Here is a 26,937-nt window from a genome sequence, read left to right as displayed (position 1 = left end):
TCATGTTTTAGAAGGCTATTTAACAACTTGAAAAATTCTTTTATTATGTGAAGAAAAGCAAATTTCAAAACTATATGTAGCATGGTACTGATTATTTGTGTGTATGTGTGTGCATGCATATGCACATATTAAAAAGCCATCACAGGATTAACAGTTGTTATCCATAAATAGTAAAAAGTGAGAATGATTTTTATTTTGTCCTGATTCTTTAATGAATTTTTGAACATTTCTATAATGGTTATATAATGTATTACTTTTATAGTAATAAAAAAGAAGTTCTTTTAAAGTTGCTGGCCCATGCTTTGGAAAAAAGTTTGACCGTTCCTGTAAAGATTAAACATAGAGTTACTGTATGATCCAGCAAATCTACACCTTGATGTATACCCAAGAGAACTGAAAGTATATGTTCACGCAATAACTTTAACCTGAATGTTCATAACAGCATTATTCAGGATAGAAAAAAAAAAAAAAAGGAAGCAACTCAAATGTCCATCAATGGATGAGCAGAATGTGGTATATACATACAATGGAATATTATTCAGCCATAAAAAAGGAACAAAATACTGATTCATGCTACAACATGGATGAACCTTGAATACATCATGCTAAGTGAAAGGAAACTGACAAAAAGGCCACATATTGTGTGACTCCATTCAGATGAATTGTCCAGAAGAAGCAAAACCATATAAACAGAATGTTAGCCAGTGATTTCCAGGACTGGGGAGAGGGAAGAATGGTAAGTGACTGCTAATGGTTACAAGGTTTCTTTTTGGGGTGATGAAAAATTCTGGAATTAAATAGTGGTAATGGTCACACAACCTTGTGAATGTACTAAAACCCACTGAATTATACACTTTTAAAAGGTGAATTTTATGGTATATGAATTATATCCCAATTCTTAAATATGGAAAAAAGTTTATGGCCCATCAAAGTTTCCTGGAGAAAAAGAATAGCGCTTAAATGTATAGAGTACTTTATATATAAACAACCTACAATATGGTTAGAGCTATGATAGAGGGATGGAACATAAAAAATAAAACATCTAACAGTACCTGGGGGTTAGAGGAAGTTTCCATTAAAACAGAGATTCCTGAACTTTTTTAAAAAATTTATTTATTTATTCATTTATTTAATTTTTGGCTGCATTGGGTCTTTGCTGCTGCACGCGGGCTTTCTCTAGTTGCAGCGAGCGGGGGCTACCCTTCGTTGCAGGGTGCAGGCTTCTCACTGTGGTGGCTTCTCTTGTTGCAGAGCACAGGCTCTAGGCACACGGGCTTCAGTAGTTGTGGCACACGGGCTTCAGTCGTTGTGGCTCGCGGGCTCTAGAGCGCAGGCTCCATAGTTACGGCACACGGGCTCAGCTGCTCCGCGGCATGCGGGATCTTCCCGGACCAGGGCTTGAACCTGTTTCCCCTGCATTGGCAGGCAGACTCCCAACCACTGCACCACCAGGGAAGCCCCGAGATTCTTGAACTTTTTGAGAATAATAAATAAAATAACCTTTATTTATTAATCCATTTAAAATAATAATGATCCATTGCATTACTCATTCCTCTCAATGATGACATCTTATATAACCATAGTACAGTACCCAAACTAGGAAATTAACATTGACAACTAAATAGACTACAGGCTATTCAGGTTTTACCAGTTTTAGCATGCACTCACTCTTTTAAAAATTTTTGTAATTGAAAGGACAATACTGGGACTTCTCTGGCAGTCCCTAGCAGTTAAGACTCCATACTCCCAATGCAGGGGGCATGGGTTCGATCCCTGGTTGGCGGAACTAAGAGCCCACATGCCACGCCATGCAGCCAAGGAAAAAAAAAAAAGAAAGGACAATACAACAATATTAAAAAATTTTAAATAAATGATTAGAGGGAATTCCCTGATGGTCCAGTGGTTGGGACTTCGTGCTTCCATTGCAGGGGGCACAGGTTCAATCCCTGGTCAGGGAACTAAGATCCCGCAAGCTGTGCAGCGTGGCAAATAAATAAATAAATAAACATCTTTAAAAAATTTTTTTAAATAAAATAAATGAGTAGAACTACCTATAATCTCACATTAAAACCAATCGGATTACCTTATATAGAAATACATTAAATTTTTATTACAAAATAGTTTAAATATACAAAAAAGTGGTAACATAAAAAATAGCCAGGTACCCACATTATCTCCATGTATGTTTTTACACTTTTACCACATATGTAAATATCCATGAAAATATGTTGTATTATTTTGCAAGTTTGAAAATCTTATATAAAAGTTGTATCACAATACACAAGGATGCATCTTTTAAATATTGGGTTGGTCAGAAAGTTCATTCAGGTTTTTCCGTAACATCTAATGTTTCTATCATAGTAATACATGCTGTCAACTGCTAGTTGGGGATGACACTTTCCAACCTCTCTTCCTACTTTCCGCAGGAAGGGGTTGTCATGGAGATCAGAGCTGAGACTCTAGAGAGGCCTTGCCTGGACTGGAATCCAGAATCTTCTATTCATCAGCAGTGGAACATTTGACAAATTACTTACTCTGGTCTTCAATTTCCTCATATGTAAAATAGAGGTAATGACAGTCCCTATTTCATAAAGTCATTTGAGTATAAATTAAGGCTATGCAGGGGAAGCACTTGGTACAGTGAAGCACAGCATCTAGACGTGCTCACTAAGTGTTTATCGTCATTATCATCATCTTTATTATTGCAGATAATGAATCTAGACGTTGCTATCTCTTCCTGCAATGAAAGAGTGGTGCACATAACCAGAGCCAGCTCAGAGTAGGGGAGTAACATGTTTTCTGCCTCTCCCAGTGGTGTGCTAATCAACAGTTAACACTCAGCTTTGGGCAAGGGTGGGGGATAGGGAGCCACACTTCACAGTGTTTACCAGTTTCCATGTTGTAAATTCTCCCACCATGGCTGACTGCAAGCTGTCAACTTGAGTTCACTGAATGCTGACTGCAGAGTTGGGAAGAGTTATCAGAATCAGCTCTCAAGTCATGTGAGCCTGCTCCAGCACACTCAAGCGAGAATTTATCTTTTTTGCTGCCTCTTTGTTCACTGCTGAAACCAGGATCTGTTCCCTCTCAGGCAGAGAACCAGGCATACATATCTGATGCGCTCCTGCTGAGGTAAGAGTTTATTTATGCCTGGAAGATAGAGGAAGTCTTCAGATGTGAAGCCCAAAGCAGTGCTCAGGCCCAGCTTACCAGAGTACACATAGCAAATGATACTTTAATTCTCATTTGTTACGTTCCCTTTGTGTCCCTGAGGGATCTTAGGTGTGAGTGTGGGTGTGGCCACAGTCTAGGGTAAGATTCTGTTATCTTTGGTCATGTGGCCATAATGCCTTCTTAAGACCAACAGCACCTTACCTATTTTTAACATGTAGCATTTTGCATTGCACTATTTCTACTTAAGACGTTCAAGTAATCATCTTTCCACAGTCTTTATAGAGATACTTTCTAATGGCCGCATAATTCCATTGATACATCTAAGTATAAGGTATATGTAAAGGAAAAAGAACCAGGAGGCAAAAACTGGGAAAAATGACATAAATGTAAGAAAAAAATAAGAATTTCAAAAACTGAGTATGGTCTTAGCTGTTGATGAGAAAAGTAAATTGAGCCCTGAAAAATAACTGAATAATTGAATCTTACAGTTAGGTCTCTAATGCTTTCAGGAAGAGAAAGTTCATCTCCTTTTGCGGGGCAAAGGTGGGTAGGGGGCATGAAATGCATTACCTCGTGTAGAAGTCAAGTGGAGAAACTAACCTGGAGTGATTCATTAACCTGCTCAGGATCACACAGGGCAGATCACCCAGGCCAGGCTTCATTCCACTATAGTCAGGAGTGAATGAGAATTAAGGAAATGGAGACAGGAGGTATGAACAATTCTTTCCGGAAGCATGATGGGGAAAGAAGAGAAAGAGCAATAACTAAATAAAGTATGAGGACATGGAATCACTGCTTTTATAATAAATATAAGGCTCAGCTCCTCCAAAGTTGACATTGAAAAAGGCCCCAGTGAGTGCAGGGCCAGAAGCAGACAGACAACAGAACCCTACACACTGTCCTGGAGATTTGTCTGTATTTTGGGACACTCATCATCTTTGCTCCATCAGAGCCTCCTCGGATTGATTCTTCCTTTCATATTTGAGGCCCATATGTGAGATGACAAAAGACATTTCTTAATATCCCGTGGCACAATCAAGTCAAAGCCAGAAAGTTTAACCCAGGGGTCCCCAACCCCGGGTCCACAGACCAGTACCAGTCTGTGGCCTGTTAGGAACCAGGCTGCACAGCAGGGGGTGAGCAGCGGGCCAGCGAGCGAGGCTTCCTCTGCCTCTCCCCATCGCTCCCCACCGCTCCCCACAGCTCCCCATTACCGCCTGAGCCACCCTCCCCCCACCCAGTCTGTGGAAAAATTGTCTTCCATGAAACTGGTCCCTGCTGCCAAAAAAGTTGGGGACCACTGGTAAACAGCTTTTCTCAAGGCAAGGGCAATGTTTCCTAACCTTGCCGGTCACAGAGACTGCCCCAGACACTCATTTAAATATACGGAATGTCAGGAGATTTGGCTTCAGTTCTCTGGTGGGGGCCTGGGAATGGGTATTTTAAAGTAATGTCAGTTATCCTTAAATTCTTGCAGGTTTGGGTATCACTGTGCTGGCAAGTAACAAAGAGAAATAAACACAGTAGCATAAATCCCCGTAGTTTGGCTCAGAAGAAACGGCCTACTCATAACCACGCTGGGGTCCCCAGCCTACCCCTGTGATTTGATGCCATCTTGGCACGTGCTGGCTTAATCTCCAGCCCAATCTGGGCACAATGGAGAAAGGTCCGTCGCCAAATTATAAGGTGGCAGGAGAGAAGGGAAAGAGGGCTTCTTCTGTTCTTAATATGTTTCAAACTGACTTCTAGTTCCTAACCAGCATGCCAATACAGACAAAACCCGTCTTTGCCCACCTCATCCCCTTCTTCTCTGTCCCTCCGGCAGGCACCTCCTTCCTACAGGCTTCTCAGTCTTCGGGAGGGTGACCCTAACATCTTGGTTTGCCTGGAGGAGAATCTTGACTTAAGCCCAGAGTTCTCTCTGGTTTGGTGTCCCCTTTCATTCTCAAAAGAGTCCCAGTGTGGAGGTTAAATTATATCGTCATGCTGTCTATGAACAGAGTGAGAACAAAAACACAAGTGCACAAAAGCAAGAAGTAGTCTGCCAGCAATTTACACAATGACTTCCAATTATCAAGCAAATCACTCCATGACACTGCATACATCATTTCAATTAATTCTCACAGCACCCCATGAGGGAGCTCTGGGCACATGGATTCTTGCAAGTAAGGAAAGTAACCGGGTTAAATGACTTGACCAAGGTCATCCAACTATGAGGAACAGAACTGGATTCAAACATCCATCTGAGTGACTGCAACTTCTGCTCTAAAGGGGGCCTGCCTGACTCCTCAGGCCGTGTGGCCACCCCACCCACCAATTTCTGACTGCGTTAAGAAACAGAACTTTACCAAGAACGTTGGGCAGTTTCAACACTAAAGGAACTCTCTCAATTTTCATATTTTTCATCTTACATTTGAAAGTACAGTCTATTTCTGCAGCTGTGTATATAATTCAGCTCTTGTTTCTGTAACCTAATTTGAAAGAACACTTCCAAAAGAAGCAACGAAGTCTACAAAAGCACAGTTTGACTCAAGTAGATCCAACCAATTTACAAGTGGAAAATAACACTGAGGAATAAGTTTTGCATCACAAGTGTGGCTGCTTCAAGTCATCCTTCATGAAACTAAAGATGTAAGTGTAACCCAGAAAAGGGATGGTTCAAAATCTTTGCTTTACATCTGCATAGCTTTTTTTTTTCAATTTTATTTATTTATTTTGGCTGCGCTGGGTCCCCGCCGCTGCACACGGGCCCTCCCCAGTCGCGGCGAGCAGGGGCCACCCCTCACCGCAGTGCGCGAGCCTCTTCCCAGCAGTTGTGGCTCGTGGGCTCCAGAGTGCGGGCCTCAGTAGTTGTGGCGCATGGGCTCAGTTGCTCCGCGACACGCGGGATCCTCCCAGACCAGGACCCGAACCCGTGTCCCTGGCATCGGCAGGCGGACCCCCAACCACCACACCACCAGGGAAGCCCTACATCTGCATAGCTTTATCTTCTAAACCAGCTGCTCTCCCAGGAAAGATGAACTTAAAGTCTCACCCTTTGCTTTCACCACCAGATTGACTGCAGTTCTCTTTCTTTTAAAAAATGGATAATTTTTTAATTTTAATTCCAAAAGCACTGCCTCAATGCATTTTCTTTGGAAAAAGAAATCATAAATAAGTCTTAAGTGGCCTTCGATCAATACTCCAATCTCAGACCTGTACATTGTTACTGGTTTGTTTTTGTCCTTCTGTTTTTCTATCCAGGAAATTATTTTTCACCTTCTGCCTTTTCCAATAAAGCTTCCAGTAGAGGAGTATTTTCCTTCTTCCCCTCAAACTCCATCTATAGGGAAGCTCCTAAAATCTCAGAGATTGAAAGCTCCAAGAGGGCTACAGCAGCTTCTCTCTCCTTCTAGTTCTTCTTTCTCTCTGTTGAGTGTTTAAGAGCAAAAGCTCTAGAGCCAGAGTGCTGGGTGGGAATCTTGCCTGCATCACCTATTAGCTGAGTGACCTTGGGAAGTTCATGTATTCACTATTCATTTAAATTTATTTATTTACTGAGTGCCTTTTACATATCAGGGATACAGTGGTATACAAGACAATGTTCCTACCCTTGTGGAACTTACATTCTAGTGGGAGACACAGAATGTAACCATATGAATGAATATAGCATAACTTCAGGTGGCAAGAAATGCCACAAGGAAAAATGAAACAGGGTCAGGGGACAGAGGCTGCCTTTTACCTAGATGAGCAGAGAAAATCTCCCTGAGGATGTGATGACAGAGCAGAAAGCTGAGCATAGTTAGGGAGCAAATCATGCAAAGATGTGAAGGGAAGAGCAAGTGCAAAGGCCCTGAGGCAGAAACAAATGTGAAGTGTTGGAAGAACCGAAGAAGGCTAGTGAGCTGACACAGAGTGTAGGAGAGAGACTGGTGGCACGTGAAGCCTCCCTCTTTTCACCATCACCTCCCGTCTTCCAATCCCAACTCCAAAAATTCCCCAACTCCATTTGATCCTGTAGTCTACTGTTTCCCTACATTTTGCTTGCTCCCGTCCTCCCTCATGTCCTCACGTCCCTCTTTAACCAGCTTAGATATGAGATCCATTATTATAATCACTCCCCTAAGTAAACATTCAACTCCTTTTAGCTTCATACCATTTTCTCTTTCCTCAAACTTCCAACACTTCCTCCCCAACCCTTACTCTTCACTGATGAGCTTCCTATTTCACTGAGAAAATAGAAGCAAACAATAATGGAGGCCCACAAGCTCCCACCCCGATACCTGCCCACCCACCCGTGCTTGTGTCCATATCCCCACCTCCCCTCCTATCACGGGGGCTGAAGGCCTTCCAAAGGTACACAAACTCACCCCCTCTCCTGCTCTAGCAAGTTTCTTTCCTCCTCTTCCATCAGTCCCATCATCATAAGAAATCACTGTAATTTCTTCCACTTCAATAAAGGCTTCTCTTGACCCAACTTGCACCTCTAGCCACCACCCATTTTCTGACATTCTTTACAGCACAACCACTTTCACTCACTGTCTTCACTTCCTCTCCCCCCATTTCCTCTGAACCCTCTGCAGCCCAGCTTGAGCCACCATTCTACTGAAACTGCCTCCGTTGCTAAATCTTTCACCGTAGTAAATCCAACGGTTAATTCTCGCTTCTCACTTACAGGCTCATCACCAACATTTGAACCCTTTTCCCCCACTGCCACCATCCTGGCCCATGCCACCCTTATCGCTCCCACCTCTGACTCTGAACAAGTCTCCCTGCAGCCACTGCTGCCCTGCTACCCAGTCACATCACTGCACTGCTCATATTCCTCCCGGGGCTGCCCAGCCACCCACTCAAAGTCCCATGCCTACAGTGGAGCAGGAGAGGGACCTACAAGTTCCTACATGGTCTGCGCTTTCCCCGACCACGCCCAGGACCTCTCTGCCCTCCGCTCACCCACTGCATTACTCTCTCTGCTCTCGCCACATCGGCCCCCTTGCCGTTACTCAAACATGCCAAGCACACCTCTTCCTTGGGGCCTTTGCACTTGCCATCCCCACTGCCTGGAATGTTCCCCCAGAATCCATTTGACTCACTCCTTCCTCTTCTTCCAGTGTCTGCTCCCTTGTCATCTTCTCAGGAGGCCTTCCTGGTCATCTGCTCAGCCACCCAGTGGCCCCTCACTGCCACTCACACTTCCTATTCTCCTTTCCCACTTCACTTTTGTCCATAGCACTCACCACCATCTGATAGCCTACATATTTCTTTTCTTCTTAATTGAAGTATAGTTGAGTTACAATATTGTGCTAGCCTCAGGTGTAAAGCCTCGTGATTTAGTATTTTTGTAGATTATGCTCCATTATAGCTTATTACAAGATAATGGGTATCATCCTACATACTTCTTTGATTATTGTCTCCTCCCACTAGAATGTAAGCTCTGGACAGGAACAGTATGCCCAGCATCTAGAACAGTGCCTGGGACATAGTAGGCTGTCAATAATTTTTTGTTAAATGAATGAAGACTGCACACAGCAACCAGGAACCAGCTCATGTAAGGCCTTGTAAGTCCCCCACTTTATTTTATATGTGAAGGACAGTCGTTGGAGAGTACGTGGTCTGACTTACAGTTTAAAAATACCACTCTGGCTGTAGTGTGCATGGAAGATTGTACCGGGGGTAAGAGTGGCCTCGGGGGCAGTCAGAGGTTAATGCAACATCTAATCAAGAAAGATAATGAGGGCTTCAGCTAGGGTGAAGAAAGGTCAGATTTTTAGATATATTTTGGTGTTACAGCTGACAGAATTTGTTAATAATGAGGCGTCTGAGAAAAAAAAGAGGAACTGAGAATAACATCTAGGGCTTCCCTGGTGGCACAGTGCTTAGGAATCTGCCTACCAATGCAGGGAACACAGGTTCAAGCCCTGGTCCGGGAAGATCCCACATGCCGTGGAGAAGCTAAGCCCGTGCACCACAACTACTGAGCCTGCGCTCTAGAGCCCGCGAGCCACAACTACTGAGCCTGCATCCTAGAGCCTGGGAGCCACAGCTACTGAAACCCATGTGCCTAGAGACCGTGCTCCAAAAGAGAAGCCACTGTGATGAGAAGCCTGCGCACCATGACGAAGAGTGGCCCCCGCTTGCTAGAGGAAGCCCATGAGCAGCAATGAAAACCCAATGCAGTCAAAAATAAATTTTAAAAAATAATAAACGGGGCTCCCCTGGTGGCACAGTGGTTGAGAGTCCGCTTGCCAATGCAGGGGACACGGGTTCGTGCCCCGGTCCGGGAAGATCCCACGTGCCACGGAGTGGCTGGGCCCGTGAGCCATGGCCGCTGAGCCTGCGCGTCCGGAGCCTGTGCTCCGCAACGGGAGGGGCCACAACAGTGAGAGGCCCGCGTACCGCAAAAAAATAATAATAAACCAAAAAAAAAGAATAACATCTAGGTTTTTGGCCTCAATACTTAATCTTTCTGAGCCTGTTTCCTCTTCTGTAAAATGAGGATAATTAGAACACCTCTCTCGGGATTGTTGTGAGAAAGAGGGTAGAGGACAACCGTTGCTCACACAGTGTCAGGCACATGCTAAACACTCAATAAATGTTAGCTCTTCTTATTGCCCTAAAGATAACTATTTCCTAGGATTACAAAAATATCCACACCACAGAGACTGAGGGAAAAAATTGTTTTGTAGAGTGTACCCTCCCCTCCTAAGGGACAGACATTTACTTTATTTAACAGAATATTTAACATTAGTCTTGGAACAGTTTACTTGCACACAGATACCTAAAAGAATTCCTCACATTTCAAAAGGATCATAAGGCTCCTTTAAGTAGTGCTTGTCCATTTAATAGTTAGCAGAAGGAGTAAATAAAAGCTGAAAGTACAAACCTCTGCTGATTAAAAATCAATCAAAATGTAAGAAAAAGTATATCTGAAATAATAGTGATTTTTTAAAAAACAGGTATTTGCTGCATTTTAATACACCAGAAACTAAAATACCATGCTGTCTGGTTCAATACAGGACACCTGGCAACCCTCTTTGTCAGTGTAACTTAGCTTTCTGCAAAACCAACACCCAGCTCTTTTTGGCTGCATTGGCCTGTCCTCATTTCCCCCTGGAAAACTCTTTTAAACTTAGTACAGATAACATTTTGCCTCTGTTACAATTAGCAGCTTCTCTCAATGGGTCACCTGGCTTGGCGAGTGCTTGTATAGGTAACCCGGTATCTTCTTTCAAAGCCTCCCAATGGTGGCCTCCAGGTAGCATGTGAAGAGCTGCCTGTGGGGAATTTAGGGCCTGCTTCGGGCCCTTCAGGAACTTTCCTGATAGCATCTTCTTCTGCCTCACCAGATCTCCCTGATTATTGGTGATCTGAGCCCCCACCCAGCTGTAGACCAGCCATTCTTCTTCCCAGACAGCTTCTCTGCCCTGCCCCCTCACAGCAAGGACCTCTTTTATGGACTCTTTTCTCTTCCTGGAGACCTCCCGCCACTCCTCTCCTCAGGTGAGACCCTAGGGCATTTCTTCTGCTGTGCTTCTCCCCAGGTAGGGCCTCTAATTCCGATCCAAGAGCTGCCTCTTCTGCCCTCTTAGAGCTGCTTTGACCTATCCAGTGACAGCCCCTTAGAGCTGGGCCCGACTGCGCTGACCTGGTCCTCAGCTGGATCCTAGTGGCCTATCGCAGGGCAGGGACCCACCTTTTCCACGGCCGACCCTGGAGTCGAGATGTCCCATGTGGCCTGGACAGACTATCCTTGCTCATCTTTCTTGCCAGCCACTCCCTGCAACCCCAACAGACAAGCAGAATACAGCAATGGCTGGCTCAGATGGAGACACTCAGGAAAAGGGGAGGAAGCTGATTAAGAGCCAGCTTCAAAAATAAAGTCATGATTTCTCTGAAACAGTAGACTGCAAGGGGCAGGTACATTTAAAATGCTCCAAGCACACAATTCTTTGAAGATTTGGGCATTTGAATTTGGGGTGGTTGTTTTTAAGCTTTCCAAAATGAGAAAAAAAATGTCAGATACTTTTCTGCACCCTGGAAACCAGAGCCTCGCCTGGAATCATAATGTAAAGCTTCAGACTCAATCTGGTGGGCAGGTTCACTAGCTACACATTCTTTCTCACACTTCTATCATTTATGACACAATCGATTTTCCCTAAAAAAGATATATTAAAAGCCAACTTCCAACCTTTTAAAAAGTACCCTTGCAGTGTTATCTACATTCATTATTAAAATGGTATTTTTCAAAATTATATAAATTCTATTTAAAAATTATTATAGTACTTTTTTATGTACCAAGTACCGTTCTAAGAGATTTACAAAGATTAACTTTTTTAATCCTTAAAATAACCTAATGAAACGGATACTGTTATTAACCTCATTTATAGACAAGGAAATTAAGTCACAGAGAGGTTAAGTAACTTGCCCAAGGTCACACAGCTAAGTGACAGAACCAAGAATTCAAACTGAGACAGTCTGGGTGGGTCACAGCCATATGCTGAGGTCACTAGGCTATGCTGCCTCTCTAAAGGGCCTGAAAAAATATAGATAGATAGAGAGATCTTTAATATATATTTATTATATATAAAATACATATTATATACATATATTTTGTGCATAAATGTTACATGTTTTATACATGTACATGTATGTACCTATGTAAATATGAGAGAGAGAGAGAAAGGAGGATTGTAGGTGCAATTTTTCCAAATGGCCACCTTTCCACATGTTTTCAACACATGCCTAAAACCCAGAAAAGTACTGTATAATTTTTCTGTAGCTACATCTTCTTGAGGAGCCTAGATAACTGGTTTCATAAACCTTGGGTTCTCATCTGAGAAATGAGGTGGCTAGATTAGAGGAACAGGTTGGTCAAGTGAGTGTAAGAGCCTCCAACTTCAAAATTATTGAAATTTCCTGGAAGACTGACCAGGTACTTTTCCTCTTTACATCTGACTCTGTGAGATGTCCTGACTCAGTATTCTGTAAGCTAACTCTGGACTATTCCTGTGCCTTTTGGACTAAATATAATGCGGGTTTGTTCTGTACAACAGGTGATATTCTAATGCGTATGTGCAGGTTTAAGTTTAAATTTCTAGGGACTCAGGCCTTTGGGTTCACCAAACAGGTAAGGCTTAAATTAACAAGTGGGGCCGAAGAAACACGTTCTATCTAGTACTGATGCAATTGCGCCCCCTGCCGGCTATGTGCAGGTGAGCTGGCTTCCTAAGGGCGCCACTCCTGCTCCTGGGGCACAGAGCAAACTTTCTCCCTTCCCCTTCTCCTGCAGGGTTCCCACCAAGCCACACTTGCTTAGCACTCCCTGAGCTAGGCACAAGTGCATTTAGGGCTGGGGATCGAAGATAAATCAAAGCGTCGCAACCTTAAAGGATCTCACGGTCTATCTGGGCACGCCCAAAGCAGCGCATAGAATACAACTTGAGCGGTGCGTCTCTGGAACCAGCCTCCTGTCCCATACGTTTGCAACCACAAGTGGCACGGAAGAGCCTGAACCAAACAGCACAGTACAATGCCCTTTTGTTGGGAAAGAACTATGACTCACCCCAGCATTTTCTCTGTGCGCAGAAACTACGGCCTGCACGGGAGCGACAAGTCTAATCGGTGCTCCCCTGAAGCCCCAGGCTACCTGGGAGTAGTCCTGAAAGCCGCGCTTCAGAGTGAGGGGCTGCAAGGAAAGGTCACGATTTAACAGGGAAAGAACAGAGGTTAAGAACGGGGCCAGGAGGAGATGTAAGCATTTGCATATTAAATTAATAAGTAACAAGTGCATTAAAAAATATATAACCAAGACCTCTGATGCTTTTAGTAACAAGATGCTAACTTAACTTCCCAACTAGACTTTGTTGGATTTTTTTTTTTTTTTTTTTTTTTTTTGCGGTATGCGGACCTCTCACTGTTGTGGCCTCTCCCGTTGCAGAGCACAGGCTCCGGACGCGCAGGCTCAGCGGCCATGGCTCACGGGCCCAGGCGCTCCGCGGCATGTGGGATCTTCCCGGACTGGGGCACGAACCCGTATCCCCTGCATCGGCAGGCGGACTCTCAACCACTGCGCCACCAGGGAAGTCCTGGATTTTTTAAAATAGAATTTTATCTGTTTGAGTTTTTCACGCTAGGCCAGGAGGCCTCCTCAATTTCTAAAACACAAAAATTCTTTCTGTTCCTCTTCTCAAACCTAATCAGACTCTGGACACACCCAGCAATTCAGTGTGTCTTTTAGTTAACTCTCTGTCTCCTTTCACTTTAGAGAAAGTTCTGCCGGTAACAAAACCTGCTCTACAAGCCAGGAGGAAAAAGGACTTAAAGGAAGAGGAAGAACACATTTTTCAAAATTCTTGTCAAAATATATGAGGGGGGAAAAATATAAGAAGCGGAGAAATATGCCACTCGACTCAGGAGTCACTCTGGACAAGTGTCTTGGAATCAAGTCCTAAAGGACAGCCATCATGGCAACAAAAGGTGGATGTAATTACAAATAAGGGCCTTGGAAGAATCTCTAAAACGGTTCCTGCAAAGAGTGCAGTTCGGAAAAATCTACGCAAAAGAAGGACAAAAGTGGAAGCTCATGAGAGCAGAGAAAAAGCAAAAGGTGAGAAGGGAGAGAGGAGGAGGTGGGAGGCGGAGAGGAAGGGGCAAGTGTGGGTGGCGGGCTGCACCAGGGTGAGCGCCTCACATTTGTAATACAATGTAAAAAATGTGTGGCTTTGTAAAAAAGCAGGCAAAGAAAGTAGAACTTCAGTGTTGTCACACACACACACACACACACACACACACACACACACACACAGAGTAAATACGTGAAAATGCAGACAGTGCAGAGAGCATAATGTAGAAGTGAAAGCCTCTTCCCCGCCCTCAGTGCATAGCCACTAATAGGGGTGGGAGAGGTGCTGGGGGTGAGGACAGGTGGGAGGCCGTGTGCCCCTGAGACAGTGGTGGCATGCTGACCTGCTGGAGGCCAGCCCTGGACACTGTGGTTTAAACCAAAGGTTTTCAGCTAATGGCTTCACAGGAAGCCCATACACAGGCTTCCCACCCCTAAAAATCCTCACCTAATTCTCAGCATATGTGAGACCTATTGCCAAAAACAAGAGCCACCTCCTTATTTGATTTAATTGGCAAAAAAACAGAAACAAAACCTCTATTTTTATGCATGCCTGAAATGTTAAGAATGTACCTGTAGCAAATTTGAACAGAGCGCATTAAGCTTTGTGAAGTAAACTGAGTGAAAGTGTGTACAACAAATATACAAATGTCACTCTCTGGACCCGGGTCAGCTGGTGTGTGGCAATAAAAGCAGACCGGAAGATCCACCCAGTTTTGTTGTATTTTTACAGTATCTCTCTCCTCTGTCCTAATTCACAGGAGGTGGCAGTGGGAATGAGGATGAGGATGGAGAGGAGAAGGTGTTAGGCTAATGTTGTGTGCCAGGTGATAAATGAAAATGTTGAATTTCCACAGGTATGTTAGAATTTCACACATCCTGTAGAGAGGTTAAAATAGCATTGTCTCATGTAGCTTTAACATAAAATAGTTAATCCTGAAGAATGGGTAACATATAGTACTTTATCTATTATAGAAACAATGATAAATACTATTTATGTAAGAAATGATGAATGATAGATATTTATAGTACACATAGATTCTCCTTCATGCAGTTATAAAAAGAGCTCTAGTTGTTATTTCAGTAATAATCCCTTATATAATAATTCTTTATGAATTATTAAAGTATGAGTTTGGCCTTTAAAATATCTACCACGTTTTAGCAAGGTTAGGACTAGAACAGTTCTCATTGCATTGCCCAGATTGTATCTCTGTATAGTTTGTTAGTTGGTTGATTTATACCCTACTTTGTTGCACAAGAGATTTAAGATTGCCGGGCTTCCCTGGTGGCGCAGTGGTTGAGAGTCCGCCTGCCGATGCAGGGGACATGGGTTCGTACCCCGGTCCGGGAAGATCCCACAGGCCGCGGAGCGCCTGGGCCCGTGAGCCATGGCCGCTGAGCCTGCGTGTCCGGAGCCTGTGCTCTGCAACGGGAGAGGCCACAGCAGTGACAGGCCCGCGTACTGCAAAAAAAAAAAAAAAAAAGATTGCCCAGTGCCTTTCACATCAGAGGTGCTAAGTCGTCTTCAACTGTATGCTATGAGGCTGTATATAAGTATATATAAAAATTGTGTGCCAGTTAGAGCAGTCCTAATGTTAGATGAATATATTTGAATAATACTAAGTACTAAAACACATGGTAACTGAAATGGTTTCTCACACATACACAAACACACACTTTTTTCTTTTAACCCCATAGCTTTTCTGAACAGTGACAGAAGAAAAATGCAGAAAATATAAAGCCAAGCTGGGGTAGGTCCTATGCAGTGAGCTCTTTGGGGTCCCTAGCAGAGACATAGATTTCAGTCTGTTCATAGTTATCCAAATTAACACAACAGAATAGAGATATGAAGGCTTGAGAAGATTCAGTCGTCTCAGCATCATCCTTTCAAAGAGCTGTCATCAGACGCCTTTTGATTCTAAAGGGAAAAGGATAAAAACACTGCTCTTCCTAGGGAGCTAATTCTATATAGTTGAAGTAGTCAAACCACATAGCTCTTTATATTTATTTACAGTGTTGTAATTGTATAACAGGATAGAGGTATCAAATGCATTCAATAGATAAAATGCACTTTATTTAAAATAGGGAAGGATTTCCTGGGGGAACCATAAAATCAAGAATGTTGTAATAATTTTGTGAATCATTCAGGCATAATTACCAACCAATAAAAATAAAATATTCCATATACTCTCAGTTTTCACTAGATATTGGTTTATAAGTCATTGTTCTATTGTGTGCTTTGGTTAAAACAAAGTCTTTAAAACCAATATCCTTTATTTGTCAACATGTACTAGGTGGAAATCTTTATAGTCATGGAATTTTATGTGCAAAAAGCTGCCCAGACAGGTCCCAGCTCTGGGTGTGCAGTGTGCACCAGCCACTGGAGCATCCTTGTGGCCCAAGGGCCTGGATAGGATGGGCCTTTCCCAAGGGACCCTGAAATAACACAGCTAAAAGTAGAGAAACAGAAGCTAAGATCTCAGCTGATAAGATGGGCCTTGCATGAGGTCAGAGGGCAAGTAAAGTCAACAGTGGGAGAACAGTAGTGCTTAGAACCTGGAAGTTGAGAAAAAGATAAAGCAAGGCTTTATGAGAACTGAATCAACTAGAACAGTTCAAAACTAAGGCTCTGGATGACAAGGTGGGTCAGAATATTCCCCATCCCCCTTTTGTAGTCACTATATTACCAATTTAATTTACACTGAGGAATTTATGCCCACAAGCAACCAAAATGATGATGATGATGATGATGATGATGAAGGAATGACTGGTGTATTTTCTCCCTGAATTCTACACATATGATGTGACAGCTCTTAATCAAAAGTTACTTTTCTGGTTTGCCTGAGAAATCACTGTCACAAGGACCAGAAATACTCAAAGAAATACTCCATTCTCTCTTCAGACCTACATGGGAATTAGAAGGTAGCCTGGTGAACAAGGAATCAGCCCAAGTGAGTCCGAGGCATAAAGCTACAGTGGCATAAGGCTGTGATAGCCCATCTTACTGTTGGAGTATCTTATTCCCCTACAGCATCTACATTAGAGCTGGATTTGTCACTGGGACCAAAAATGCTGGCTGACAGTCCTTTGGGATCCAGAGTTGTGAAAAAAGGAGAATCAAGGGTACTAAGAATTGTTTCTGCCGCCTAGGGAGTATAGAAGATTTTGCAGTTTCTTTTTTGTAAATTGGAAATATGACCTCCCCACCAGAGAACAAGTTAAATGACTCCACTAGAGCACCATCAGCCAAATCCAAATATAGGACTGTCAGGATCTGTGCAAGGCCTTGGATTGTATCCTGCTTACAAGCGGTCCTGTTTTGTGGATGCCGGCAGAAGACCCAAAATTCCTCAGTCACAGACAAAGGACTTTATTGCTCACAGCAAAAGTAGTGTTCAGAGCTTTATGTTGATTTGTGTTGGTTCTCCATGTCCCACAAGCCCCACAAAGGTGACACAAAGGGTCCGTGATGGATGTCTGGGAATGCAGTGGGTTGTACTAGAGGAAAGAATCATGGACTGGGGAGATTCTCTGTATAGTAAGTGAAAGCCAGCCTGCTCTTTGTCTGGGAGAGACATTACCCCTTCTTCAAGGTTGCTTGCTACAAATACAACTCTGAAAAATGGCCCCAGGAAAGAAAGGTCAGAGGTTTGCATTCATGGCATACCCAGCAGGAACATGCAGAGACACCCAGGGCCCATGGCAGATTCCTCTCCACCCCTCAGCCCAGAATCTTGGCCAAACTTGAGTTTTTACTCAAAGTGTGCCACTCCACCAGCTACTCTGATTAATCTGACCAGAGAATCTGACCTTGGACAGCCACCAATCTCTCTGAAATCTATTTGCAAATGGGGACACTGGTACCTCCCCTTACAGGATCATTGGGAGGACTGGAGAGAAGGCCTGTGGCACACTCGGCACTGTGCTTAGCACACAGTAGGTCCTTCAAAATACTGAGTATGATGGCGATGGTGATTCGCCCCTTCAGACTCCAGGCCATTTTCAACACATTTTTTTTTTTTTTTTTTTTCGGTACGCGGGCCTCTCACTGTTGTGGCCTCTCTCGTTGCGGAGCACAGGCTCCGGACACGCAGGCTCAGCGGCCATGGCTCACGGGCCCAGCCACTCCACGGCATGTGGGATCTTCGCAGACCGGGGCACGAACCCGTGTCCCCTGCATCGGCAGGTGGACTCTCAACCACTGCACCACCAGGGAAGCCCATTTTCAACACATTTAATCTTGCATATGACTTGAATAGCTTGGTCCGACTTGTCTGGGAAAAGGGAGGTTTTCTTTCTGAATTCCAGAATTACATTAATTAGGCATCAGGAACCCCATTCCCAAGCTCAATTGGAATAAGTTATTCTCTTCACTTAAACAGAATGATGAATAAAATGGAGCAAGATAACTCTACTTTTTTTGTTTTTTCAGGGAGTTTCTCCATTTTCTCATAATGAAAGACCATTAAAGTAATCAGAAGACAAATAAAAATGTAGATCAAATGATCCTTTGTTACCTATTTTTACTCAACTGTACTTGAGGAATCCATTGATTAAACTGCCAGCAAACCAAAAAAGAAAAAAAAAAAAAAGAAAATCAAAATCATATGCTTCTCCTGATGCCCAAGTGGCCTTGGTTATGTCATATATGGTGATCAAGACTATAACTCCTTAGTGACAGTGGTTTTGTAGCTTAACCAAAGTAATGGTAATACAAACCACGTTGAGCGACAAATCTCAAAGTGGAGTGCTCAGGTTATATTTTTCTATGTGGGAAAGTGTGGGCCACAATCTCTCTGTTGGGGATGGGATTGCTTTTTGGCCCAACTATTGCACTCTGTAATTATTGCAATGACACTGTAGACCAGAAGGTCAGTCTAAACCCCCTTGTGTGGATCATAATGGATTATAGCTTCACCTTGGACCTCATCCTGGCTATCTGAAATAAGACCTACTGATCCCCTATGGGACTTACTCATAGCTGGCTGAGTCTGTACCCTTGGTGGGGAAGAGTGTGACTGAAGTAAAGACTACAAGATGGCCCCATCCTGCTGCTTGGAGTCCTGTTGATAGTAGTTTTGATTAAATGTTGAATGAGACAAATGAAATGAATTTGCTCCCAGTCTCTGTGGTCAGATTAATCAGAGTAGCTGGTGGAGTGGCACACTTTGAGTAAAAACTCAAGTTCGGCCAAGACTGCATTATTCCGGGCTGAGGGGTGGAGAGGAATCTGCCATGGGCCCTGGGTGTCTCTGCATGTTCCTGCTGGGTATGCCATGAATGCAAACCTCTGACCTTTCTTTCCTGGGGCCATTTTTCAGAGTTGTATTTGTAGCAAGCAACCTTGAAGAAGGGGTAATGTCTCTCCCAGACAAAGAGCAGGCTGGCTTTCACTTACTATACAGAGAATCTCCCCAGTCCATGATTCTTTCCTCTAGTACAACCCACTGCATTCCCAGACATCCATCACGGACCCTTTGTGTCACCTTTGTGGGGCTTGTGGGACATGGAGAACCAACACAAATCAACATAAAGCTCTGAACACTACTTTTGCTGTGAGCAATAAAGTCCTTTGTCTGTGACTGAGGAATTTTGGGTCTTCTGCCGGCATCCACAAAACAGGACCGCTTGTAAGCAGGGTACAATCCAAGGCCTTGCACAGATCCTGACAGTCCTATATTTGGATTTGGCTGATGGTGCTCTAGTGGAGTCATTTAACTTGTTCTCTATGCCTATAAATTGGAAGCCAAATCTAGACGTTTCATCAGATTTAAGCTCAGCTTTTAAGGCAGAAACACTTTGCATTGGTGATGTGTCCTTTTTCTTACACCACGTTAGGAGACGTAACATCAGGTTTTCCAGTTTTAGCGATGCTCAGCCTATCCAGTGGATTCAGTTGCTTTCAGTACGGTATAATTCTCCATCAGCATTTCATCTAATAATTTTAGACGAATCATCAATCATCAATGAATATTGATGATCATTGCCCTGATCCTTTATTTCATTTGTGGTTTTTTGTTTGTTTGTTTGTTTTGCTTTTTTTGCGGTACGCGGGCCTCTCACTGTTGTGGCCTCTCCTGATGCGGAGCATAGGCTCCGGACGCGCAGGCTCAGCGGCCATGGCTCACGGGCCCAGACGCTCCGCGGCATGTGGGATCTTCCCGGACCAGGGTACGAACCCGTGTCCCCTGCATCAGCAGGCGGACTCTTAACCACTGCGCCACCAGGGAAGCCCCATTTGTGTTTTTTTTTAAGGATAACATTTAAATGGTATCATTCTTCTTCCATTTACCCTCTGTGATTCTTCGGTAAGGGAGAACTTTCTATCATTGACTATTTGGTTGCCCTAAAATCAGTCCATCCCTTTAAACCTCTTCTCTGGGCCCCTTGTTTCAGGGAACCTCACACTTTGGAGTTCCTTCTTCCAACTTTTCTAAGTCTCTCTCTGGTACCTGGAACCAGCCAGGGTTAGCAGGGCCAACCAGGTGAGGTGCCCCAAACCCAGAATGGGACATGGTTTGGTCATAAACTTGGGTTCATTAGTTTCAGGTTTTTGTTTTGTTTTGTTTAGGGATTACTTTTTTTCTTTTGTTTTAATTTTGTTTTTAAATATGTAAAATATTTACATGGTCCCCAAGTCAAAACTGTATACTAAGGCACATTCACAGAAGCCTCACTTTCTTCCATGTCATCCCCTCCACCCTGTTTCTTCCCTCCTGCTCTAAGTAATTATTTTTATTGTTTTTTTGTTTATCCTTTCATTATTTCCTTCAAAAAATGCAGTCATATACATTTATATATTCTTATTCTCATCTGCTATTTCTTACACCAAAGGCAGCATGCTTTATTATCCTTCAGCTTGATTTTTTTCTCTTAACAATATATCCTGGAGTTTACTTCATTTCAATATATAGGAATGTTTCTCACTCCTTTTTAGAGTTGCATAGCATTTCATTATGTGAACATATCATGGTTTACTCAATTAATTCCCTTATTGATGGACATGTGGGTTATTTCTACTTTTTTACTCTTACAAATAATGCCACAACAGGGAATTTCCTGGCCGTCCAGTGGTTAGGACTCCAGCGCTTCCACTGCAGGGGGCATGGGTTCCCCTGGTTGGGGAACTAAGATCCCACATGCCACGCAGAGTGGCCAAAAAAAAAACCAAAAGTCACAACAAAGAGTTTTATATAAACATCATGTGCATTTTTGCTGGTGTGACTTTGGGCTAGATTCCCACAAGTGGGATTGCTGAGTTAAAGGGTAAATGCATATTTACGTTTGCTAGATTTGGCCAAATTCTCTTCCGTAGTGATTATACCATTTTGCATTTATCAATACATCAGCAGTGTATGAGAGTAACTGCTTCTCCAACAGAGTGTATCATCGAAGTTTTGGGCTTTTGACAATCTAGTTGTTAAGAAATGGCATATTGATTTATTTTTCTTTTTTTGTAAGCTATTCTGAAAAATGTTTTAAGTATAAAATATCATTAATATGAAACATAGTATTTCCTCCAAGTAACTTTAATTTGCATTTCTCTTGTTATAAGTAAGGTTAAGTATCTTTTCACATGTTTAAGACCATTGGCTTTTCTGTATCTGTGGACTGACTGTTCATGTCTGTTCCCTATTTTTCTAAGAATTGTTAGTCTCTTTCCTCTCAATTTTTAGGAGCTCTTTAAATATTAGAGTATTAACTCCTTGAAAATTCATTGCAAGATTGTGTTCAGTTTGTCAGCAGTCTAAATTGCTTTGCAGTACTTTGTCAGGACTCGAAGCCACTCACTAACCAACCAGAATGTCGATTTATTAATTTACAACATGTAATATTCCCTTCCAGTAACATAAATATCCCATTTCTGCTGTGCTAGGTACCTTCTTCCTGGTATCAGAATCCCTGAGAAATCAAATGATTGACAAGGAGGTTATTAAATGGCTGTATCAAAAGCTACTTCAACTGTATAGACCTCTATGCTCTGCCTTCCCTTTTCTTACTAAGGATGAATGATCTGTGCTCTTACTGAAGGTCAACTCCACCACTTATGCTTTAGATCCCACCCCTTCACTTACTCAAGGATATGGTTCCTGCAATTCTTTCTCTTGAATCAGGAATCTTCCCTTCACTATTGGATCCCTCCCCATCGGCATTCAAACAAACAGTAGTGTCTCCCTTCTTTAAAACAAAACTTCTAGACCCCACAATGTTTTGGGCTCACACATCTCTATCCAGCTACCAGGCCATTTCTCTGCTCTCTTTTACAGTAAAAAAAAAAAGCCCCCCAAAACTCAGAAGTTGTTTATTCCTGTTATGTCCACTTCCTCTCTTCCCATTTGCTACTGAACCCACTCTAGTCAGGCTTTTGTACCCTACAGTAACAGCTCTCATCAAGTCCACCAATGTCCTCCATGTTCTTAAATCTAGGCAGCCATTCTCAGCCCTCATTTTATCCATCTTCTCAGTGGCATTTGACACAATTGTTCACTCCCTCCTTCTTGAAACCCTTTCTTCATTTGGTTTTTGACACAAGAATCTCTCCTGCTTCTCATCCTATTTCACTGGCCTCTTCTCAGGCACCTTTGCTATTCTTTTTTTTTTTTCAATTGTAGCTTTATTCACTGATCTACACACAGAACAACTTTAATTGGCCACACCGCGCGGCTTGTGGGATCTTAGTTCCCTGACCAGGGATTGAACCCATGCCCTCGGCAGTGAAAGCAGAGAGTTCTAACCACTGGACCACCAGGGAATTCCCACCTTTGCCGTCCTTCCTCAACTCAGTCCAGTTTGGTCTCTGTGGGATTTTATCAAGAACATCTCACCTGATGTTCTCTGGTCATATATCGTCTTTTGATTTACTTCTCCTGGGAAGCTAATCTCCGTCATGTGTGAGTTTATTAAATTAAATCTAAGGGCAGAAATTTTGTTACTTAATTTCCAAGTCTAATAATCACCTCCATTTAATGTAACTAAGAAATTCCCCCACAACTAATCCATCTAAGATTTTAGTCATAATGCATAGTCATGGCCTTAGTCTGACTAATCTAAGCTCTACTCTATATACCCTCAAATGCCGAAAGATAACACTGAAAGAACACCTGTTTAAGAAGCAAGTAGTCCTGATTTCTGGTTCTAGCACTTATTAGTTATGCCTCTGGTTAAGATACTTAATCTTTCTCAATCTCCATTTCCACATCTTGTAAATGTGGATCATAATTTCGACTGTGTCGTTGTGAAGGTTTAATAAGACACAAATGAGAAAACCTTGGTGTCTTGGTGATTAGTATTAACACCCATCCAATTGCATTAGCCAGAATAGTTTCCATTTTTTCATTGTTGTGAGAACTGCATATATATATACATATATATATATGGTAAATATATACATATATGAACATTCTTATTTGGCTCTTATTTCAAAATGTCTAATATTAAAAAAAGAGATGGTAACATTCAGTTAGCTATTTGAAGTTGTGTTTCATAACTTTGCTCACAGATAAAGTACCCGTTGTGCCAATATGCCTTTCTAGTGAAGCAATGAAACCATCAAGATTAAGTGTTCATTTTACAGAGAAATATTGATAAAGTTGGCAAAATATATAATATTTCTGATATTTAAAGGAAATGTTAGAAAACCATCATAATCTGATTGGAATTTTTTTCAATCTTTTAATTAAAAGGATAAAAGTCTTGTTCCTTACAGAATGGCACAATCACAAAATGGGAAGAGCCACATAATGTTGGAGAAGAATTTATATGAAAATAAATTATTGGTACGATAATTAAAGGAAATTCACATGAAATAATTTCTCCTATTCCATTAAGCAATGATACAGCTTTGAAATAAATCATTAAGATGTCAAAAATCACCTGTATGATGAATTATAGTTAATATGTAAGTATACAAACATAACCTGTGTGACTATGAGGTTTTACTGCCTATATGTAAAAAAAGAAATGTTATTTTAAAACTTATTGACAATAGACATATAGGGTTTGTCAAATAGTGAACCCTTAAAAATTATTTCATAGAAAAAGTATACTCTTTCCCAATGTTATTGAGTGCACAACAAATGAAATACTAAGCTACTTTGATCAGCAATCAAAATTTAGGAGCTAACCTAAAATGTAACACCAGGGACTTCCCTGGTGGTGCAGTGGTTAAGAATCCACCTGCCCGTGCAGGGGACCAGGGGTTTGATCCCTGGTCCAGGAAGATTCCACATGCTGCAGAGCAACTAAACCCGTGCACCACAGCTACTGAGCCTGTGCTCTAGAGCCTGTGAACCACAACTACTGAGCCCGCACTGTTTATCAACAAAGCTTATTAGCCAAAATTCCTAGTGAGAGATTCCATAAATCAATGAATGTGGTGATCAATGCTGACTTTTAAAAATTAAGAGTAAACTCATAGGTAGGGAAAGATTTCTTGAACAGATGCAAAAGGCACTCACTATAAAGGAAAAAAATTGACAAATTGGATCTAATTATAATTAAGAGCTTCATCAAAGACACTACTAAAAGAGCAAAAAGGCAAGCCACAGATTGGGAGAAAATGTTACCAAACACAAGTTCACAAGTTGGTGTGCCCAACGCACAGTGAGGCCAGACAAACCAAAACATTGGAGTTTGGAGCAGAGAAAGGTTTATTGCAGGGCCATGCAAGGAGAATGGGTGGCTCATGCTCCAAAACCCCGAACTCCCCTGGTCTGGGGGGAAAAGCTTATACAGGCAAAATTGGGGGTGAGGGCTGCAGGGTGTGAGACTTTCTTCTGATTGGTTGGTGGTGAGGTAACAGGGCGGTGCTCCAATAATCTTGCAGCTCAGCCTGAAGTTATCATCCTCTACCTGGGTGGGGACCTTAGTTCCTGCAGAACTCAAGGGTATTGTTACACGTATATCCCTTGAGGAGGAACCATGATCCTGCACTATAGTTTTTTGATTGTTCCTCCTTTGTTTCTGCATTCCCTTACTTCCCTGATCAGCAACTGTTTGAATCTGCTCTTTGGTATTCATTAAGGTCAGTCTAGGAGACAGAAGCCTTTTTCCTGCAAATATAAAAACGGAGGACACAGAAAGACTTTTGTGCCCAGGAGGGCCCCACAGGGTCCTGGTTGTTTTCAAAGATGTTCACAAAATTTTATATCTGACAGAAGACTTTTATCCAGAATACATTAAAAAAAAACTCCTACAAATCAATATGAATAAACAACAGTTCAGTTTTTTTAAAAAGGCAAAGACTTGAACAGGCACTTCATGATAAGGATAGCCTGCTTTATCATCCACAGAAGGGAAGGAGATGAAGGTACACTTCTTCCAGGTTGAAAGTTTTTGGTAAATCACATTTTTTACTCCCTGGCCCTTTATTTATAGAGCACTTGCTATTGGCTTCTTTTTCTTCCTTTTTAATATTAAAAAATTGTTCTGCTTTATCCTCTATTGTTCTTACTTTTCTGTACCTCTATCAAATTCCTTTACCTTACCCCATCTTCTTTTTCTTTCCTAATGCTAGAGCTCTGTATTTTCCATCTCAACCTGGCTTAAGTGTCTTAACAATTGAAAGTACTAAATATCCTTTTCTTTGGGCCATCTAGAGACAACCGATAAAGGACACTGCTGGAAAATGTTCTACGCTGCTGCTGACAGCAAAGCTGCAACATGACTAATGTCAATCTGTTGTAAGTAAAAGTGTCTCAATGCTATTTGCCTTATTTTTGGTTGTTGAATATCGGTAATATACCTTATAATTCAGCAAACCCAGATTAAATGAGTGCAACTAATGCCAAGTAAATTTATTTCATTTCATTTCATTTCATTTCATTTCATTTCATTTCATTTCATTGGCTGTGCCACACGGGATGCAGGATCTTCCCTGACCAGAGATCAAACCCTACATTGGGAGCGAGGAGTCTTAACCATTGGACTGCCAGGGAAGTCCCTGCCTGGTAAATTGAAATATCAAATATCAACTTCTGAAGTAAGGGAGAGAAGGAAACAAAAAGAAAATTGGGTATTTATTCTTAAATATAGCACCTTAGGGAGGCAGTTTGCATAGCGGCTAAGAACACAGACTCTAGAGCCAGACTTGCCTGGGTTTGAGTCCAACTTCCCTTATTGCCTATGTGACTTTGGGCACATTTCTTATCTTTTCTTTGCCTCAGCTTCTGCATCTGTAAAGTGGAAGACAGCTTGACCTCATGGGGTTGCTACAAGGATTAAATCAGTTTATAAAAAGTACTTAGAACAGTGACTGGGAACAGTAAGCACCACATAAATGTCAGTTACTATTACTCAAAATTATAATAATGAATAGATCAAGGCTCTAGTAACATTGTTAGTTTTTAGGGGTCTGAGTTTTTGTAATGTTTCTGATTTTTAAAAGATCACAAATGTGGCTTGGATTACTCCAAGAAAAGAAGTTTGGCTTAATACACTGATAAATGAGTTTTTAAGAAAGAAACCATTTTGTATGACCCAGTACAGGGAGTAGAGTTGACTAACAGGAGATGTCTGGCTGGCATAAAAATCATTAAAGAAAATCCTGAGCACGATGTTAAAGTCAACTCGGAAGCACGTGCTTTACATTATTGTCCTATCAGTTCTTGAGTTCCTGGCAAGTGTCGCTGAAGCAGATAGACTTTTTTTTCAAGTAGTCATTCTCTGTTATTGCTTTTGACATAGATAAACGACCTTCTAACTAACTATTAGGAAACTTTTTGTAGGGTTTATTTGTGATGGTTATTTAAAGTGATAGCTGTGAAAGACCGTCAAAATAGCTCTAACATTGTGCTGTTCAAAAAGAAAGGCTAATTTCTTTGAAAATAATAATGAAAGGATAATAGAATCTCAGATATAAGAAGGAATAAGGTCTGCGAGCTCATGGATGGCATTCATCTGCCAAGACAGGGAAGTCTGTCTCAGGAGTTAACCAGTTTTGCTTGCTTCATACTGCTGAGTACACTTGATTTGCTATAATGGGGGCAAAGTTCACTGGGCAGTGCCCCAGCAAATTACTTTTCTAGACAGGAAAGACTAGGGCAATTTTGTCTCTACAGTAATGGCCAATTCACAGCCATCTAAGACTCTGGCTTTTTAATTTTTTTTATTTTTTTATTATTATTATTTTTTTTGCGGTATGCGGGCCTCTCACTGTTGTGGCC

General features: G+C 42.1%; 1 long non-coding RNA gene across 1 annotated transcript; it reads left to right on the top strand.

Annotated features, from left to right (window-relative positions):
• The first annotated feature begins 549 nt into the window (after positions 1-549).
• Positions 550-26,937, top strand: LOC113625634 (uncharacterized). The gene is made up of 5 exons (XR_003434757.1): positions 550-736; positions 2,427-2,568; positions 13,418-13,759; positions 25,372-25,455; positions 25,642-26,937. It is a non-coding gene; the product is annotated as an uncharacterized LOC113625634 (long non-coding RNA).

Source organism: Aethalodelphis obliquidens, unplaced genomic scaffold, assembly GCF_003676395.1.
Source record: "Aethalodelphis obliquidens isolate GAN/ISIS:26980383/991018 unplaced genomic scaffold, ASM367639v1 scaffold16, whole genome shotgun sequence".
In the NCBI taxonomy this organism is placed as follows: domain Eukaryota; kingdom Metazoa; phylum Chordata; class Mammalia; order Artiodactyla; family Delphinidae; genus Aethalodelphis; species Aethalodelphis obliquidens.
Note: the sequence above shows the minus strand (reverse complement) of the source record. Positions and strands in the feature narration are given on the sequence as shown.